The 19,006-nt window shown below is 44.5% G+C and overlaps 1 long non-coding RNA gene across 1 annotated transcript in view; it reads right to left on the reverse strand.

Moving 5' to 3' along the window:
• The window catches only part of LOC115088193, a 161,643-nt gene that overhangs the window by 97,409 nt on the left and 45,228 nt on the right, over positions 1-19,006 (reverse strand). The gene's annotated exons all lie outside the window — the stretch shown is intronic.

Consider the following 19,006-nt stretch of genomic DNA (forward strand, 5'->3'; position numbering starts at 1 on the left):
CCAAATTACTCATGGATTTTTACACCTGCCAATTAACTGGAGTAAGTGATATTAAAATTATTTATGATGTACACTTGGTCAGGTGGGAGGTCTGGGTGAACAGGGTAGCGTTCAGGTTAAAGTAACAAGAGGGTCTTGATGAAACACAGTAACTTAGAAACATGATGGCAGAAAAAGACCATATGGCCTATCTCTAGTCTGCCTATCCATCCAATTCATTTAGCATTATAATTCCCATCTCTTTCTTAGAGATGATGCGGAAAAGGACTGGGTGAACTAATGGACTAATTGGTAAAGCTGGTAATTTCCCTGATGAATGCATGTTTTAAAGATTTCCGACTTACCTTGAAAATCCCAATATATGCAAGTAAGTCCTACTTTTCTTTAATGCGTAAAATATACATTCATATATTTTAAAAATAAGTAGGAAAAGTATAAGCATTCAAAGCATTGAAATGTTTTTTCAATACATTGCATGCATTCATGCATAAGTCTAGTTATGCACGTATGTTGACGGATAAAGACATGCATATTTTATAAAACATGTATATCATATGTATAAGTTATGAAATATAATGGTAAAATTATGCACAGCCATATACATGCGTATACATCACCATGTGCTTTTGAAAGTTATCCTCCCAATTTTTTAACTGAAAGCAGGGTTGTGAGAATGAATACTCTACAGCCCAATTAGCTCTTAAAGACATCTGCTTGGCATCCAGAAAAACCACAGATATTGTGAACATGAGACTAGATGGCATTACTTGTACTTTGTCATCTAAAATGTGTATTGCATAAACAAACAATTTGGATTTCCTATTAAACAAGAGTACCTAGGCAACGAAGATAAACTGGTAAGGAATTCTTACTAAAATGATTATTTTTAGAAACATTTGACAGTTGAGCACATTTTCTACATATATAATGGCAGGGAGAAAAATGGTATTAATAAGTCGTTGAAGAAATACAGCAGAAGTCAATGTTTGACGGCATGGAGGCTGCCCGATGTTTTGTTAAGAGCTTATCAGAAAAAGAAAAATGAAAAAACTGCGTCAGAGAGGTTTATAGACAAAAGCCTCAAGGACCAGATATTTAGAATCCACACAACACAGCTGCAAATGCCATGTGCGCAATTGCTGTTTTTCAGGAGGTAAACAAACCTGGTTAATGAGGGAGATTTGTTTTCAGGCTATCATCTTCTCCTAAGCTTCCTAAGACGACATCTCAGATTCTGCAAGTTAATGCAGTTTTGTATGACACCATTGTTTCCTTGTGGTGTTCGCTGACATGATTAGTACTGCAATGTGCCATTGTTGAACAGTAATAATAGTCTAAATCCTGGGATTAGAATGAAATGTAGAAGTATATTGAATACATCTAATCTACCAGGGGTACAATCCCATAACAAAGCCCTTACCCTCAGTTCTTGTAGCTATTATTGTGTGTCCACTGAGTTGGTTTAGTTGTTAACATGACAGACTGAGGGCTTGCTTCGTTCAACATATTTTAAGCCAAAAGAAGGTGAAGCGCAGGAAATAATTGAATTTGCTGAATAGCAAAGCATGAATTCAGGGTTGCCAAAAAAAAAGCACCACAGCTACAGTACAAAAGAAATGTGCACTGAGTAGGAGGATGGCCTACCCTAGGCATTCCATTAATGCTGTCAACTCCACCCACAGACCTAAATATATGCATGGCATTGTTTTACCTCTGGGGCCTATAGATTCAGATATGTTTGCTGCAGTTCAGATGACTATTCCTGCATTCAATCCCATTCATTTGTATAGTCGGTTTTTTGCCATTCTAAAATCTTAAATCCAGTTTTTCAAAAATAGTTTCCATAGTGCATTAGTGCAGCATTTATTTCTGTTCTTATTGTTTAAGATTAGATATACTAAAGTTTGGCTAACATTTGTAAATTACTATGGACTGATTTTATATTATGTATGATATTAATGATATTTAAAGATACAACATGGTATTTTAATTCCATTACTGTGTAATAAGGTGTGGTAACTATTTACTATACAGTAAAATATTAAATAATAATCTTTGTATAATATTATGAGCATAAGAATTGCAAAATAGTCATAAGAAAAAACACTCTCCCTTTCAAGAAAACTATAAAAGGTTGGCACATTCATAGCCATTAGCTGTCAGTGCAGCAAGGAGGGTATAGAGAACAACTGAACCCAGGCATGGAGGACATGTTTGTGCTTAGATTAGAGTGAGAGTGAGAGAAGATACCAGGTCTAAGTGTGTATCTATTGTTTTTCTAATCCTTTATTAGCCTTCCTTTTGTTTTTTCTTTATCTACTGGAGTATGTGAAAATGTCACTTGGTTTGTCTTTGTCTTGTTATTTGTTTTGTCTTTGGGATGAAGAGCAAATTGCATGTATGTGTGTGTGTGTACATGCGTGGTAAAAGGACATGATAATGTAAGTGAAATGAGCATGAGTAGGTGGGTATGGTGGAGGAAAGGAGGGGAAAAATGCAGGAGGGATGAAGAGGTACAGGAGAGAAGTAGAAGATGGAAGGAAGGAGGAGTGGGAAAGTGATCTCAGTCATGGTGGAACCCTCTTTAACAATCTGAACTGCAAGATGTAAATGTGGCATCACAGGCAATGAACAGCACCAGATCAGCTAATTCGGATCCAGGATCCACAATATCTGAATTGGCATGAATGAGAAAGACCTCCTTCTTCTCAACAAATTCCTGGGGTTCTCTGCAATTCTCTGCCAGAAAAAGTCCAGCAACATGTCCATGGACTCCCGGGGAAACTCTGCGCTACTGCGGAACACAGAATTTGCGCACAATTCCCCTCCTGTACAGAATTTCCATTTTCTGCACAGAATTTGGAGCAGGCCCTGGTGTGCTGCAAACAGAGCCCATCCTGCTTGCAGTGTAGTTGGAGCAGACCCCAGTAGCCGCAAGTACAGCCCATCACGCTCATGGCAAAGATGGAAAAGGCCCAGGGTCGGTGCAAGGGGATTTGGTGTCCTAGGCGAGCCTTCTTCCTTGCGCCCCCCCCCCGGGGTCACGCTGCCACCCCCCTGGTCTCGGCCCCGACTCCTACCTCATTCTCGATCACGTCTGCCGACTGTGTGGTTTTCTGGGTCACGAGCAGGTTGGGCACTGCTCACAGCCTGCCAAATCGCCACTCCTCTTTGCCACCGCTTGCGGCCCCATATGGCTTGCACCCAGTGGCGAACCAAGGGTCTCCGGCACCCAGGAGCCAATGCATTTGTGTACCTCTCCAGCATCCCCTCCTTAAGGTCACAGAAAATCAGTGGCGTATCTAGACTGAAGAATGTTTTTTGGGGGGGAGCCAAAATGACATTTCTTCATCGCACCCACCTCTATAGCATGGATCCTGCTTTAAAATTGGTTATTAAAAAAAGTGTTAATAAAAAAGTCCAAAGGGTCTTCTGCAAAATTTTAAAAAGCTGGCCAGTTTCACACTATAAAATTATTTGATAGCCTCATTCAACTAATTCTATATGGCTATGAGCGTGAAGTCTGGAATATATAGGAAGGGACAGAATGTCAAGATAAATCCTGCACCTCCAGTTCTGAAATTCTGTGCATCCACTGAAATTCCCCCAAACAATGGAGCTTGGAGGTTTCCCTTACAGCTCATCATACTAAAAGATATTTTCAAATTCTGGTGTCACCTCACAGTAACAGCAGGACAACACCTTCCACTGCCAGGCACATTGTGAACTAACAGAAAACCCCGCAAAAAAGACACTCAAAATCTATACTGCAATCCCATCGTAACATAACAGTAATAACACCAAGGACTCAAACAACAATAACCCTACCTGTGAAAAAGCAAGGGTAAATATTACACTGGGTCCTAGAATACCAATACACCACCTACTGAGGAAAAAAAACAAACCCAATTCCTATAGCAAAAATTACAAATTCACATGAGATGTACCGGTACACATTATTAAAAAAATACCATTTTAGAAGCCTAGATTAAATACATTCCATGTATTTAAAAAAAAAGTAAAGGAAAGACCAAACAACTGTCAGCATGGTTTAATTTTGAGGTGAAAGAGGCAGATAATCGAGAAGAGCATCTTTCAAAAAATGTAAAGTAGACCCAAATGAAGAAAATCGGCATGAGTATAAGAACTAGCAAATTATATGTTAAACCATATTAAGGCCAAGAAAGAATTTGACAAGCTTTCACTAACTAATAATAAAATCTTTTGCAAGTTCATTAAAAGCAAAGAGTCAGTGAGGTTGCTAAATGATTGAAGGCTAAAAAGAGTGCTCAAGGAGGACAAGGAAATAGGAGAAAAATTGAACAAAAACTTTGCCTGTCTTTACTGAGGAGGATGTTGAGAACATACCCATACCAGAACAATTACTTTTTGGTGATGATTGTGAGCAACTAAAACAAATCTGTGATAATGGAGGATGTAATAGATCAAATTAACGAACTAAAGAGTAATAAATCATCAGGACTGGATGGTATCCATTTCAGAGTCCTGAAAGATTTCAAACATGAAATTGCAGACCTGTTACTAATAAGCTGTAACTAACGAAAGGCAAAGGTAAACTAAATTTTCCCTTCTTCCCACCCTACTTCTTACTTACTTACTAACCAAGGGGGTCATTTATCAAAGTGCTATATGGCATTTTCGCATGCGTTAAGCACCTTTAACGCATGCGAAAGCACCATAACACATGGTGCGATGCAAATCAGAAAGTGGGCACGAGGTGAGGTTTAGGTATTAGCGAAGGGGTTAGGGGCCACTTTCACATTCAAGGTGAGATGTACGAACAGAATAGTGCACTCTTGTGAAGATTTGATGACCTTCGGAGTGAGGAAACTCACACAAAGATGAGATTTGTGCAATGTTCTCTCAACCTAGCTAATACCTAAACCTCACCTCGAGTTACTAGGTGGGCCTCCTATAGAGATATAAATACCTACCTAGTATGAGGGCAGTATGGCTAGTCTCTCTCTTTCTCTCTTTTTGCAAAAAGGCCCAATTCACTTATACACACAACTGTGCATAACTGCAGTAACCAGTTACTTTAAGTGGAATTACAGATTCACAGCACTAATGACAAGACTAGAACATAAGATACGCCATACTGGGTCAGATCATGGGTACATCAAGCCCAGTATCCTGTGTCCAACAGTAGCCAACTAAGTCACAAGTACCTGGCAAAATCCCAAACATTAAATAGATTCCTAGCTACTAATCCTTATTAATAGCAGTTTATGGACTTCTGCTGTAGGAACTTATCCAAACCTTTTTTAAACCCAGCTACACTAACTGCCTTAACCACATCCTCTGGCAATGAATTCCACAGCTTATTTATGCATTGAGTGAAAATGAATTTTCTCTGATTAGTTTTAAATGAGCTACTTACTAACTTCACAGAGTGCCTCTAGTCCTTTATTATCTCAAAGAGTAAATAACCGATTCACATTTACCTGTTCAAGTCCTTTCATGATTGTGTATACCTCTATCATATCCCCCCTCAGCCATTTCTTCTCCAAGCTGAACAGCCTTAACCTCTTTAGCCTTTCCTCATAGGGGAGCCGTTCCATCCTCTTTATCATTTTGGTCACGCTTAATGTACCCACAACTGCTGTAGCATTCAGAATATCAGCAGCAGCATCAAATGCAGAGAGAAAGAGGGACAGATAGAGTGAGACCTGCATGATAAAACTTCAGGATATCTGGGAAGAGAGAAACAGCTGCTGGCAATTCCCAGTTCCAACTTGTGGATGAGAAATTTCCATGAAGGATGGGATTTGTATATGTTGTTTTTCTATTTAAAAACAGATTTGATCACACATTTAAAGGGCAGTCACGAGGAGTCTTAAAGCAACAGGCTACCAAAAACTGTGTTATGGTTCAGGATTAGGTTTAATTTAGACTGGGGTCATTGAAATTATAGTACGGTGAACTATTGTTGTCCAGTGACAGGTTTAAGTCAGACTGGGGTCACTGAGAATGTCATGATGATGTGTGTGTGTGTGAGGGAGTATACAGAAAACTCCCTCAGACTACCATAAAAGATCAGGCACAGCTTTCTCACCCAGTCTTTCTTAACACTGAGACCAGGGGTAGATTGGCCTATCGGGGGATCGGGCATCCCCCTGTGGGCCGGTTGCGCTAGTCACGTGGTCTGCCGAGCGCGGCCGTGACAGAGCCGCGCTCGGCAGACCACGTGGTATCTCCTGGGCCGGCCTGGGCAGCGAATCCCCGGGCCGGTCTTCATCGGGAATCCGCCGCTGATTGAGACCCAAAGTAAATCCTGAGTGAAGGGAGGAGCCCTTCACCAGAGAATAAGACTTCAGGGCCTAAAATGGTTAGATGGGCCCCAGGGAAGAAAGACAGTCCCACCATACTAGAAGATCTGCTACATTTGAGGTTGCGAGTGAAGTTGTTAAAAGCTGCTAGCTTAAAGTTGGGAACTTACCTGATGTCAAATGAGCTGCCTCCAAGTGTTTATTTTTGCTTTGCATTTTCTTTTGTTAAATTTTGAGATACGTAAAGCTAAGGTGAGCTTCCTAAGTTGTTTTGTTTTGCTCTGCACTGCACTTTTGTGTGGTTTCAATGTAAATAAACTGCATAAGGAACAATCAGAGTCTGCCTCCGTTTTTCCTCTGGCTATCCCCAAGCTGCTACAGCTCAAGTTACAACATATGGTAGCAGTAGTGGGATTTCTTGCCTAAACAGGAAGCACAGACAGGAGCCCACAGCCACGGTGAAAAAGAAAAAAACAATAACTGCAGAGTTTTTCTTTTTCCTGGGGCCTCCCTCCCACTCATTTAGCTTTTGTACCACAGGCCAAGGGGGCTATCCCACCTGTATAGTCAGGGCTCAAGCAGTGAGTAAGAGCTGGACAGGCTAGCAGAGTTGTTTTTCTTTTTTTTTAATTTGTCCGGCTCTCCTATTCCTAGGGAGGTACATTGTGTGAAGGCAGATCACTCGGCTGATGAGATGGAGCAGGTAATCCATATACTTACTATAGGGCAGCAAGAATTACAAAAAAACCCTGCAAGCAAAAATTGACCAACAGCAGGGATTGCAAGAGCAGGTAGGGCAACAGCAAACAGTGCTAACACAAATCACCCAAGCTGTGCAAACAGCCATAATTGGTGCACCTGCAGTGCCACAGCACTCCTTAAGATGACCCTTGGAGAAGACCCAGATGAGTTTTTGAAAAATTTTGAGCACCCAGCACGAGTAGCAGCCTGACCAGAGGACAGATAGGCTATATCTATCTGGGGAATCTACTTACTGGGGCTAGCCTATGAAGCAGCTAACCTGGAAGGGAGGACCACCTACCAGGAAGTCAAGGCAGCCATTCTTGGGTGAGCAGGACTCACCCTGGAAGCATACTGGGGAATTCTTCAGGCTGGTGAAAACCCCAGGAATCTCTTCCACAGACTAAAAGACATCACTTGGAAGTGGCTATACCCAGAAGAGAAGACTGGGGTGGAGGTAGTCTAAACAGTGCTGCTGGAGCAATTCCAGGACAGCCTAGAATGGTCGATGTGGCAGTGGGTCTGCTGATACCCAAACCTTACATTGGAGAAGGCCTTAGAAGTGGCGGAGACCTATTACCATGCTCAGATCATGACGGTGACACCAAGGTTCCCAGAGACACCATTCGATCCAGGGAGATGTCGACAGAGTTCTAATAATCAGAGGCCCCAACAACTAGCTATTTTGGCTAACTCTTAAGCTATTTTGCCCAACTCTGTCCACACAGAGGAGAGGAGCTGATGGATGTTAATGCAGTGACCCCACTCTTTTGTAACTTTGTGGACATCTTCAGCCAGGGATTTTCCACTTTCATGAGCCTTAGTAGACATGGGGAGTGTGAAAACCCTTCTTCAGTGAAACTTGGTGAAGTGAGTCCAAATTGACTAAAACAAGGTAGTGACCCTGGCATGCATTCAGGGGATCATCGACAATATCCAACAAGCCGGGCATGACTGAAGACCCCAGCCAGTCAAAATATTGTTGAGGTAGAGGGACTCTCCTGGCTGCCCTACCCTGTGATCATTGGACAGGACTGTTCAAAGTTCAAGTATCTCTGGAACCAGCTTATAATAGGTTCACCCAGCTCCAACAAAGAAGAATTGGAGTTTCCAGAGCTCTTTCAATTGGATGACCTTGATCTTTTTCATAAAGACTCTAAGACTCCTAATGCCAACAGGACAAGTACACCTATGTTGCTAATCTAGAGGCAGCCAGGGAGAAGGGTTCGGAGTCTGAGTAAGAACAACCACCCACCTAGAATGTTCTACTGGACCTCTTGTAGTGGGACCCACAGGGTGATCTGGGAAACTTTAGGCAGGCTCAGAGGGAGGATGATTCTTTTAAGTGGGCCCAAGAGCATATACAATGGGTAGAAGGATAGGTAGTCCAACAGCGCAGCTTACAGACCCTGTTCCTCCCTATTTTGTGGGTCACAAAGGGAAGTATGAAAGTAGAAGTGATAAAACAGCTCCTAATACCTAAACCCTATCATCAGCAGGTCTTGCAGATAGTACATAGTCACCTTCTAGGGGGGGGGTGTCACCTGGGTGAGGAAAAGACCCAGGAAAAGATACTGGCACAATTCTATTGGCCAGGCCTTTATCAACAGGTCCAGTTGTATTGCCGGTCCTGCCCTACCTGCCAGTTCACAAAGCCTGCTGGAGTACAGGTGGCACCTCTCATATCAATGCCTATAATCGAGACCCCTTTTGAAAGAGTGGGCATGGATCTTGTGGGGCCACTAGAGAGATAGACTTGAGAAAATAAATACATTCTTGTCATACTAGACTATGTTACTAGATATCCAGAAGCAGTTCCTCTAAGGAATATGAGAACCCCGAGGATGGTGACCGCCCTAATGGAGGATTTTTCATGACTTGTGTTGTCCAAGGGAATTCTGGGGATCAGGGTACCCCTTTTATTTCCAAGGTCATGAAACAACTCTGCACCTTGCTCAAGATAAAAACTCTGTGGACCTCAGTGTATCAACCGCAGACTGATGGCCTGGTCAAGTGCTTCAATCAGACGCTCAAACAAATGTTGAGAAAATTAGTTAATAGAAAATGTAAGAAGTAGGAAACATTACTACCCTATGTGCTGTTTGCAATCCACGATGTACCACCGAGCTCAATGGGGTTTTCCCCATTTGAGTTACTATATGGAAGGAGATCAAGTGGAATCTTGGACATAGCTCATGAGACCTATGAAGATAACGTGAACCCCAGGCAGAACCTAGTAGAATATGTGCTCTGAGTGTAAGATTGACTGAAAAAGGCTCAGGAGGCTGAGGAGGTGGTCCACCTATATCTGGAAAAGGTTCAGAGTTCTTAAGCTCAAGCTTATAATCATCTCCCAGGGTGATCATTTCCAAGTGTTCTTGTCCTCCTCCCATCATCAGAAAACAAGCTGTTAGTCCGTTGGCTAGGACCCTATGAAGTTTTGGAGGAAACAGGGCCCGTGAATTACAAAAGTATTTCAGCTAGATAAACATAAAAATACTCAAATCTTCCATGTAAACTTCCTGAAGAAATGGGTGGCACAGGGGTGCAGAATGGTACAGAAAGAAGAGTTTGGCCCAGAGGTTGGATCTGAAGTACCACAAATCCAAGTTGCTTTTGGAGAGCAGCAGTCCAGTGCACAGTTAACTTAAAGCAGAAACTAGAGAAAAACAAGGTGATCTTCTTTAATCTGCCTGGTCATTCCCACCTAGTGCACCATGACTTCATTACATTTATTTTATTTATTTAAAAAATTTTATATACCGTTTTATAAAAGAGATTTTTGTCAAAACGGTTTACATAATGGAAATAAAATTAATCAAAAAAAATTAATCAAAAAAAGTCAAATTAAAAATAAGTTAAAATATACAAAAATTAGTCAATAGCTAAGAAATTAGCTTAAAAAATAAATCAAATTAATTACTTAAAAACAAAGTAATAAAAATATGTTGCCATGGATTTCATGTCAGGGGAAGGAAGGAAGGGAGGGGGGGAGGGGGGGGGCTATGAAAAAATGGAATGTAGCTAGTAGGAGGAGAGTATGGGAATGGTAAAGGGAAAAGGAATGAGATGAATGTGGTAAATATGGAAATAGATGGATGAGCATTAAACTTGTTCTTGAGTGGATGTTTGAAATGCGAGTTGAAACAAATGTGTTTTGAGTGATATCTTGGAGTTGTGGTACACCAACGACCCTATCGGATTCCTAAGCCCAGGTGCCACATCATTGAGACCAAAGTGAAGGAGATGCTCCAGCTCAGGGTAATAGAGGAGTCTAACAGTGATTGGTCCTCACCCTTAGTATTGGTGCTGAAGCCATATGGGGGCATAAGGTTCTGTATCAACTTTAAAAAGGTCACAGGGTTCTCAAAACTCGACACCTATATGATGCCATGAAGGGTTGAAATGACTGAGTGTCTGGGATTGGCCCAGTTCATCTCTATCCTCAGTCTTACCAAAAGGTACTGCCAGGTGACTCTCACACCCTTGGCAAATGAGATGACAGTGTTCTTGACACTAGGTGGACTTTTCCAGTTCACCATACTACCTTTTGGCATTCACAGCATCCCTGCAACATTTCAATGATTGGTCGGCCACCTGCTCTGCCCACATCAAGGTAACTCAGCTGGCTACTTGGATGATATTGTGGTCTATAGGCCCAATTAGAAGACACAAGCTTGCACTGATAATGGAAAGGTGGAGTATAAATTAAAATAAACAAAATCATATTCACTGTTTTTATTAAATATGAGAAACTGACCATGGTAATATTAGCAACAGTGCACATTCATAATGTATAACACATGTTGGTGCTGGGACTCTTAAACAGGGAGTTCATTCATGGGGATGGGACCTACAGAGACACTGGGAGCCACTGGCTTCAGACATATCTCTACTTCCGTATCTCACTAGGACTCTGCTAATGAAAAAGAAGTATTTAACTTTAAATAATGAATTTTCAAAGTTAGGTGGGGCTTATACATGTAAAATTTACATATATACATGTAAGTAGCCTTTGTGAATGGAAAGCAAAATTTCAGAAGGCCAGAAATACATGTGGATTTATCATTTCACATGATCTTGTATGCAAGTACAAAAGAGGGCACTCACCCCAAAAAATAGTGTCATCCCATGAGCTGTAAAAAAGCTTTCAGCATTCTGTTATAGCTTTGCTTTATAACATTATACGTGAACCTAGAGAACATGTATCTTCTAGGTTATGAGAAATGAAAAACCTATTTTTCTCCGAAATAAATCTGTGTCTCAACTAGGTTTTATCAATCTCTTTTAGATTTTTATAGCTTCTTCCTTCAAGGAATCTGCAGAGGTATTTCTTCTTTGTGCTTCCATTCTTGCTGCCTGTGTGGTAAGTCACTTTGTCTTGCATTGATTTTTAGTCCACAATACTATGAATAAATTGCAAACCCCAGCAGAGTGCCTTTGAGGAGCAGCACATCATAACTAACTCGGCATATAACAAAGTAATTTTTATATGTGCAAGTGAAATGATTCACAAGCTTAGAAAGGTAATTTTCAATAGAGTGCATAAGTCAGCACATGCTCGCAAAAGCGGGTACAGGGAAAGTTACACTTCTATTTTATATGCTGTGTGGCAGGAGTTGTAGAGTTTGCAAAATACTACATATCTCCACCCTGAAGGTATGCACGCATGTTTCAGTGTACACACATTTTTTCAATGCAAGGAATGGCTTAGTTTGAGCACCTATTATATTAAAGTAGAGGCATTTATTTTATATGGGAAATAAAAGTATCCTAACCTTATAATAACCCTCAGGTTATGCTTGGAGGCAAGTATTTTATAAAATATGTACATGCTTTAGTTATGAAATACTATTTTGTTTATGAAGTTTTTAAGCACCATTTTACCTAGAATTCAACCACTGCAGCCACATTCCTTGACCTCCAGCCACAGAGAGTCTCTTACTGCCAGGTGCAGCAAATGTGCAATGCATCAAATCCTCTAGTAGTCCCTATCGCACACAGCTCTGGTCTGTCATGTTCCAGCCAACATCTACATAGAAACACAGAAACATAGAAGTGATGGCAGAAGAAGACCAAACGGCCCATCCAGTCTGCCCAGCAAGCCTTCACATCTATTTGTTTTCATAATCTGTTACTCTGACCGCTGAGGTCAGGACCCTTATTGGTAACTTTTTGGTTCCAACTCCCTTCCACCCCCACCATCGATGCAGACAGCAGTGCTGGAGCTGCATCCAAGTGAAGTATCTAGCTAATTGGTTTGGGATAGTAACCGCCGTAATAAGCAAGCTACTCCCGTTTGTTTACCCTGCATGTGCAATTCAGCCATTGTTGGTTGTCTGAATAAAAATCCTCTTTACTTAATTCCCTCTGTTGCTGAAGCAGTGAGCTGCGCCGGATACTTATTCCAAGTCAAGTATCATGCTTAATTGATTCGGGGTAGTAGCCACCGTAAAAAGCAAGCTACACCCATGCTTATTTGTTTACCCAGACTATGTAATTCATTCCTTGTTGGTTGATGCTGATATAAATCATCTTTTCTTCATTCCCTCTGCTGTTGAAGCAGAGAGCTATGTTGGATGTGCATTGCAAGTGAAGTATCAGGCTTAATTGATTCGGAGGTAGTAAGCGCCGTAACAAGCCAGCTACTCCTATGCTTATCTGTTTACCCAGACTATGTAATTCATTCCTTGTTGGTTGATGCTGAATATAAATCATCTTTTCTTCATTTTCCCTGCCGTTGAAGGAGAGAGCTATGCTGGATGTGCATTGAAAGTGAAGTATCAGGCTTATTTAATTTAGGGTAGTAACTGCCGTAACAAGCCAGCTACTCCCATGCTTATTTGTTTACCCAGACTATGTAATTCATTCCATGTTGGTTGATGCTGAATATAAATCATCTTTTCTTCATTTTCCCTGCCGTTGAAGGAAAGAGCTATGCTGGATGTGCATTGAAAGTGAAGTATCAGGCTTATTTGATTTGGGGTAGTAACCGCCGTAACAAGCAAGCTACTCCCCAGCTTTTTGGTGGATGCAAATCCTTTTTTCCACATTTCCTCTTGCCGTTGAAGCATAGAGCAATATCGGAGTCGCATTAACTGTGTCTATGTTTATTGAATAAGGATATTAATCTCCAGGTAGTAGCCATCATTCCCGCAAGCAAGCCACCCCTTGCCTCTTCTCTTCATTCACATCCTCTAGACTTTATGGATCCACAGTGTTTATCCCATGCCCCTTTGAAATCCTGGGATAAACACTGTGGATCCATAAAGTCTAGACCATTATTGATTTTATATAACCATAAAATCAATAATGGTCATATATTGCTTGCCTATCCATAAACCCTCCATCAACCCTCCATCAACCCTCTTATCGCTGCTAAGATATGGGCTGGGGTATGGCTCAGATCCATCACCTGGGAATGTGGCACAACCTACCTGTTGTTACTAGAGATGTGAATCGTGTGATCGATCGTCTTAACGATCGATTTCGGCTGGGAGGGGGAGGGAATCGGATCGTCGCAGTTTGGGTTTTTTAAATATTGTGTAAATCATGTAAATCGAAAACCGACAACCTAAAACATCCCTAAAACCCACCCCGACCCTTTAAAATAAATCCCCCACCCTCCCGAACCCCCCCCAAAATGCCTTAAATTACCTGGGGTCCAGTGGTGGGGGAGGGCGGGAAAACCGGCACACTAAAACAACCCTAAAACCCACCCCGACCCTTTAAAATAAATCCCCCACCCTCCCGAACCCCCCCCAAAATGCCTTAAATTACCTCGGGTCCAGAGGAAGGGTCCTGGTGTGATCTTTTACTCTCGGACCTCCGTGCGTTGTAGAAATGGCGCCGGCGCTACCTTTGACCTGTCATATGACAGGGCAAAGGTAGCACCGACGCCATTTTGTTTTTTTGTCCCCCGACGGCAGGAGCATAGGAGATCGCTCCCGGACCCCCGCTGGACCCCCAGGGACTATTGGCCAGCTTGGGGGGGCCCTCCTGACCCCCACAAGACTTGCCAAAAGTCCAGCGGGGGTCCGGAACGATCTCCTACCGCAAATCTTTTTTCCGTACGGAAAAATGATTCGACTGCAGGAGGTCGTTCCGGACCCCCGCTGGATTTTTGGCAAGTCTTGTGGGGGTCAGGAGGCCCCCCCAAGCTGGCCAAAAGTCCCTGGGGGTCCAGCGGGGGTCCGGAACGACCTCCTGCAGTCGAATTGTTTTTCCGTACGGAAAAAAGATTTGCGGTAGGAGATCGTTCCGGACCCCCGCTGGACTTTTGGCAAGTCTTGTGGGGGTCAGGAGGCCCCCCCAAGCTGGCCAAAAGTCCCTGGGGGTCCAGCGGGGGTTCGGGAGCGATCTCCTACGCTCCTGCCGTCGGGGGACAAAAAAACAAAATGGCGCCGGCGCTACCTTTGCCCTGTCATATAACATGTCAAAGGTAGCGCCGGCGCCATTTCTACAATGCACGGAGGTCCGAGAATAAAAGATCACACCGGGACCCTTCCTCTGGACCCCAGGTAATTTAAGGCATTTGGGGGGGGGGGGGTTCGGGAGGGTGGGGGATTTATTTTAAAGGGTCGGGGTGGGTTTTAGGGTTGTTTTAGTGTGCCGGTTTTCCCGCCCTCCCCCTTCCCCTCCCCCTTCCCCCGATTTACGATTTTTTGACGATAAATCGGGGGAATTGTTATTGTATCGCGGCTCTAACGATTTTTGACGATTTAAAATATATCGGACGATATTTTAAATCGTCAAAAAACGATTCACATCCCTAGTTGTTACACTGGAGGTGGACCCTTGGCCCGAGGTGAGGTTGACACTACCTGCAGGGCAAGACCTATGGTTCCCCACCATCGGAAGGAGGAGCTGGCTGAACAATGGAGGCCAGCAGGAGCTTCGCCAATACCAGCCCTCGTTCCCCGTGGGTTGAGCCTTTGGGTGCTGGGGCCGGCTGGTCTTAGGTGGGCCTCTGTACGAGGACTCCCAAGGTATGATGATGGATTCAGCCAGGGACCAGCAGTGGTAGCAGGAAGAGAAGATGAGTCCAGACGAGGCAAAGATCCAGAGACCCGGGCACCAATGTAGTACGGGAGGCAGGACAGGTGGCACCCGAGTAGTAGTAGGCCGAAACCTGAAGCCAAATCCAGGTTAGAACCAGTAGAGGCATCGGTGAGCAGGCTGTGGTCAGGACAGGCAGCAGACAAGGACAGGCAGCAGACAAGGACAGGCGGTCAAATGAGCAAGAGTCAAGCCAGGAGTCAATCCGAGACGTGGTCAGGCAAAGCAGGGGTTAAACCAGAAGTCAATCTGAGACATGGTCAGGCAAAGCAGAGGTCAAACCAGAAGTCAGTCCGAGATGTGGTCAGGCAAAGCAGGGGTCAAGCCAGAAGTCAATCCGAGACGTAGAAGTGAGGACTGGGTACAGAAGCAGGAACCAGGAACGATGACAGGGTCAGGAACCAGGAACGTAGGCAGGATCAGGTACAAGCAACAAGCACACAAGGAACGTGGAGACCTGTTGCTAAGGAAAGGAAGCACTGGTTGGGCCCGGCCTTATATACTGGGACCCAGTGATGTCATCATCTGGGGCCGCAGGGTGGATTCCCACCGCGGCCTCATTAAAAACCAGGGAGGTGTGCGCGCGCCTAGAGGGTGGCGTGGCGCTGGATGGTGGCATCTCCCTGTGGACCATGTGGGGAGGCCCGCCGAGGAACTGAGGACTCTGTGGAGGAGCTGGGGTTGGCAGAGGAAGCTCAGGTGCACAGACGGCTGCCTACTGCCGTGAGGGAGGTCAAACCAGGAGCAGGAGCTGGCAGTCGGAGGTGAGTGAGCCCGGACATGGGCCGGCTGCGGGTGGCACACACAACACCTGTATCCTGCTAATGCACTCTCACTAGGTCTGCTGCCTGATCCTGCTCATCCAGTCACCATTAGTGTGCTGTCAAGGAGAGACAGATGTGTCTTGCATTCTTTCTTGTCCAGATATCATTGGTAAAACGGATGCTGCTACTCCCCTCTGCCTGGGTTAGTTGTGCCTGCACCTGAGCACAGCATTGAGGGTACAGGATAGGTATCACCTACCTACCTATTTTCCTGGATGGAATTTTGTATTTTAGTGTTAAGACATGCAGCAGCTACTTCATTCCCATGTTTTCAACCACCTACATTGGCTGACCATCCACATGAATCATATCTGCATCATCATTATTAGTGCTGCCTGCTTCTTGCCATGGAAAAATGATGCATATCACCAAACCATCTTCTCTAAGTGGCTTGCCACTGATTTGGGGCTGGGGTCTGCAGGCCTGCAACTTCACTTGTAAGGAGCTGGGGAGTCAGTTTTGGAGGTGGAATTCTCCTTTCCTATGGCTTTCCTGCTCCACCTGCTGCTTTAAATGGAGGTTGGTGCCCCCAAGCTAGTATTGGCCTCCCCTGAATCCAACACTAGTGGTTGTTTTTGCAAATGATGGAACATACCAATATTTGACAGATGGCCAAATATCTTCCCTCTACTGATAGCAAAATAATGATCCTATAATAATTTAAAGTGCCTTCACACATCTGTTTTTTTGTGGGATCCTCTTTCTGTATTTTTGGGTTGAGCGAGGCACAGGAAGTTCAAAACTAGGGGTATTTCTCATGATTTTGACTACCTGCTATTCCTGGGGTTGATCTTGGCTCCGGTAGGATCACATATGGCCTGTAGCTCATCGGATATCAGGCTAGTAGCTAGGTTCTTCAATCTCTCCCTCAGCTGACAGTCTTCCAGCCCCTTCATTTAATTTTTCAAATCCCTCATATGATTCATTTGAATCATTAGGTTTTGCATACACTGGTCAGAATAGACCAAGGTTGTGTTGGTTTTGCTTGATAACCTCTTCTACCAAACTTCCAGGCTGTTGCAATCCTCCATTGAATCTGCCTTTTCCTGCCCCTGCACCATACTAACTATGAATATGGGATCAAACAGCTGCTGTTCACCTTCTCAGTCAACACTGCCTTCCTCGCTGGTTTATCCCTTTAAAAAAAATCCTTTCTGAGCTTGATAGAAGGCCTCCTGGTCCTCATCCCATGTCTCTCTTCATTACCAAGCACCACTACTGTTTGTGCTAACTTAAAGTTTCTCTGAAAGAGGCTTCCCTTTTCCTCTCCCATTACCACTTTACCTCTTTGTCAGTGACATGATGGCGTTTATTAAAACAGATCACTAATGGGTAGTTGCAGTGTTTCTACAGACCAGTCAGTCAATTTTATCTAAAACAGAGCACAGTGAATGAATTGATGCTGTTTATACACTAACGGCCAAAATTTAAAACCCTCCCGTGCGTAAAATCCAGGGGTTACGTGTGGCTGGGCCATGCACGTGCCACGTGCATTTTAGAAGGGGTCTGGCCACTCACGTTACCCCCGTTACATGCACAAGAGCCAAGCCTCACAAAAGGGATGGTCCAGGGGGGCGGGGAACAACTTATGCCAGCTCAAGAGCTGGCGTAAGTTCTGAAACAAAGAAAAAAAAAAGGTAGGCTGTTTTAAGGGGTCGGGTTGGACAGGGGAAGAGGGAGGGAAAATGAGCAGGGGGGGTAGGTAAGTTCCCTCCCAGTCCACTCCCTCTTCCCCTGTCCAACCTGACCCCTTAAAACAGCCTCCTTAATTGGAGCAGATTGGGAGGGAATTGGGGAAGGCTGTGATGCGTCGCCGTGCGAAAATTGCATTATTCCATCCCCCTTGTGCGCGCCACCCCGTATTTTATAACATGCGCGCAATGTTATAAAATTGCACGTCCATGTGCTCGCGCTGGGTAGCATGCACACATGGATGCACGCATGTATATTTAAAAATCTATCCCTAAGAAAATAAGACAAAAGGTGCAGATGACCAGGTATCATACTGTAAGGGGCATCATCAGGCTACTGACCCCAATTGTGATGTGGTCCTTGTATTCAAAAACAAAATAGCTGCCCCCCACCCCCCACACTTCCAAATCCAGCTTGTGTAGAGCCCAAGGAGGCAGTGAGAGAAGAGGAGAAAGTGGGGGAAGGGAGTATAGAGAGTAAAACAGAGTATGTGAGGAGGCAGAAGTAAGAGAACAAAAGAGTATGTATAGGGGTGGGAGTGAGAGGACAAGAGAGTATGCAGGCGAATGACATTCCATGCAGGTTGAGCCCTTGGGTACCGGGGCCGGCTGGTCTTAGGTGGGCCCTTGTAGAGATACACCGGCGTAAGGTCAGAGGGTCCAAGGGCATAGCTGAAGCGAGGTTTGAAGACAGATGATTGACTGGCAAGGTAAGAGCCAGACCAAGGTCTGGGTACTGGCGGCTAGCAGGTGAGGTAAAGACCTGACCGAGGTCCGATGGCAGGCGGCTAGCAGGCCCGGTGAGGATCAGTCCGAGGGCCAATGGTAGGTGGCTAGCAGGCAAGGTGAAGGCCAGGCCAAAGACCAAGGACTGGTGGCTAGTGGGCAGGGTGAAGTCCGATCCGAGATCCAATGGCAGCCAGCAAGCAAGGTGAAGTCTGATCCGAGATCCAGTGGCAGGCAGCAAGCAAGGTGAAGTCCGATCCGAGGTCCAGAAGCTGAGGAGATCCATACAAGGGGAGGAGGTGCTAGGAGCGAGGAGAAGGAACCAGGAACTGGAACAACAGTCAGGTACTGGAATCGAAGTCCTTCCAGAAGCAGCGTAGGATCCAGAGAGGAAGCAATGCAGGAGACTTGTTGTCAAGCCATCTGGGTACGGTCCGGAGGAGCCTTAAATAGGCCCAAGATGATGATGTCATCTTCTGGGGCGGGTGCAGGTCTCCCACTGTTGGCCCTTTAGACCATGGCTGGCGCCGCCCATGCATGCCTAGGGGAAGCCCGGGTAGAGCCAGAAGCTGGCGGCATCCCATTGCCGGTGAGGCCGCAGAGGCCTTGGTGTCCAAGAGTGCGAGCGGAGTCAAACAGGGAAGGCAGGCTGCTGAAGCCAAAGATCCAGGCACGG

This window comes from Rhinatrema bivittatum, chromosome 3 (genome assembly GCF_901001135.1).
Source record: "Rhinatrema bivittatum chromosome 3, aRhiBiv1.1, whole genome shotgun sequence".
Lineage (NCBI taxonomy): Eukaryota > Metazoa > Chordata > Amphibia > Gymnophiona > Rhinatrematidae > Rhinatrema > Rhinatrema bivittatum.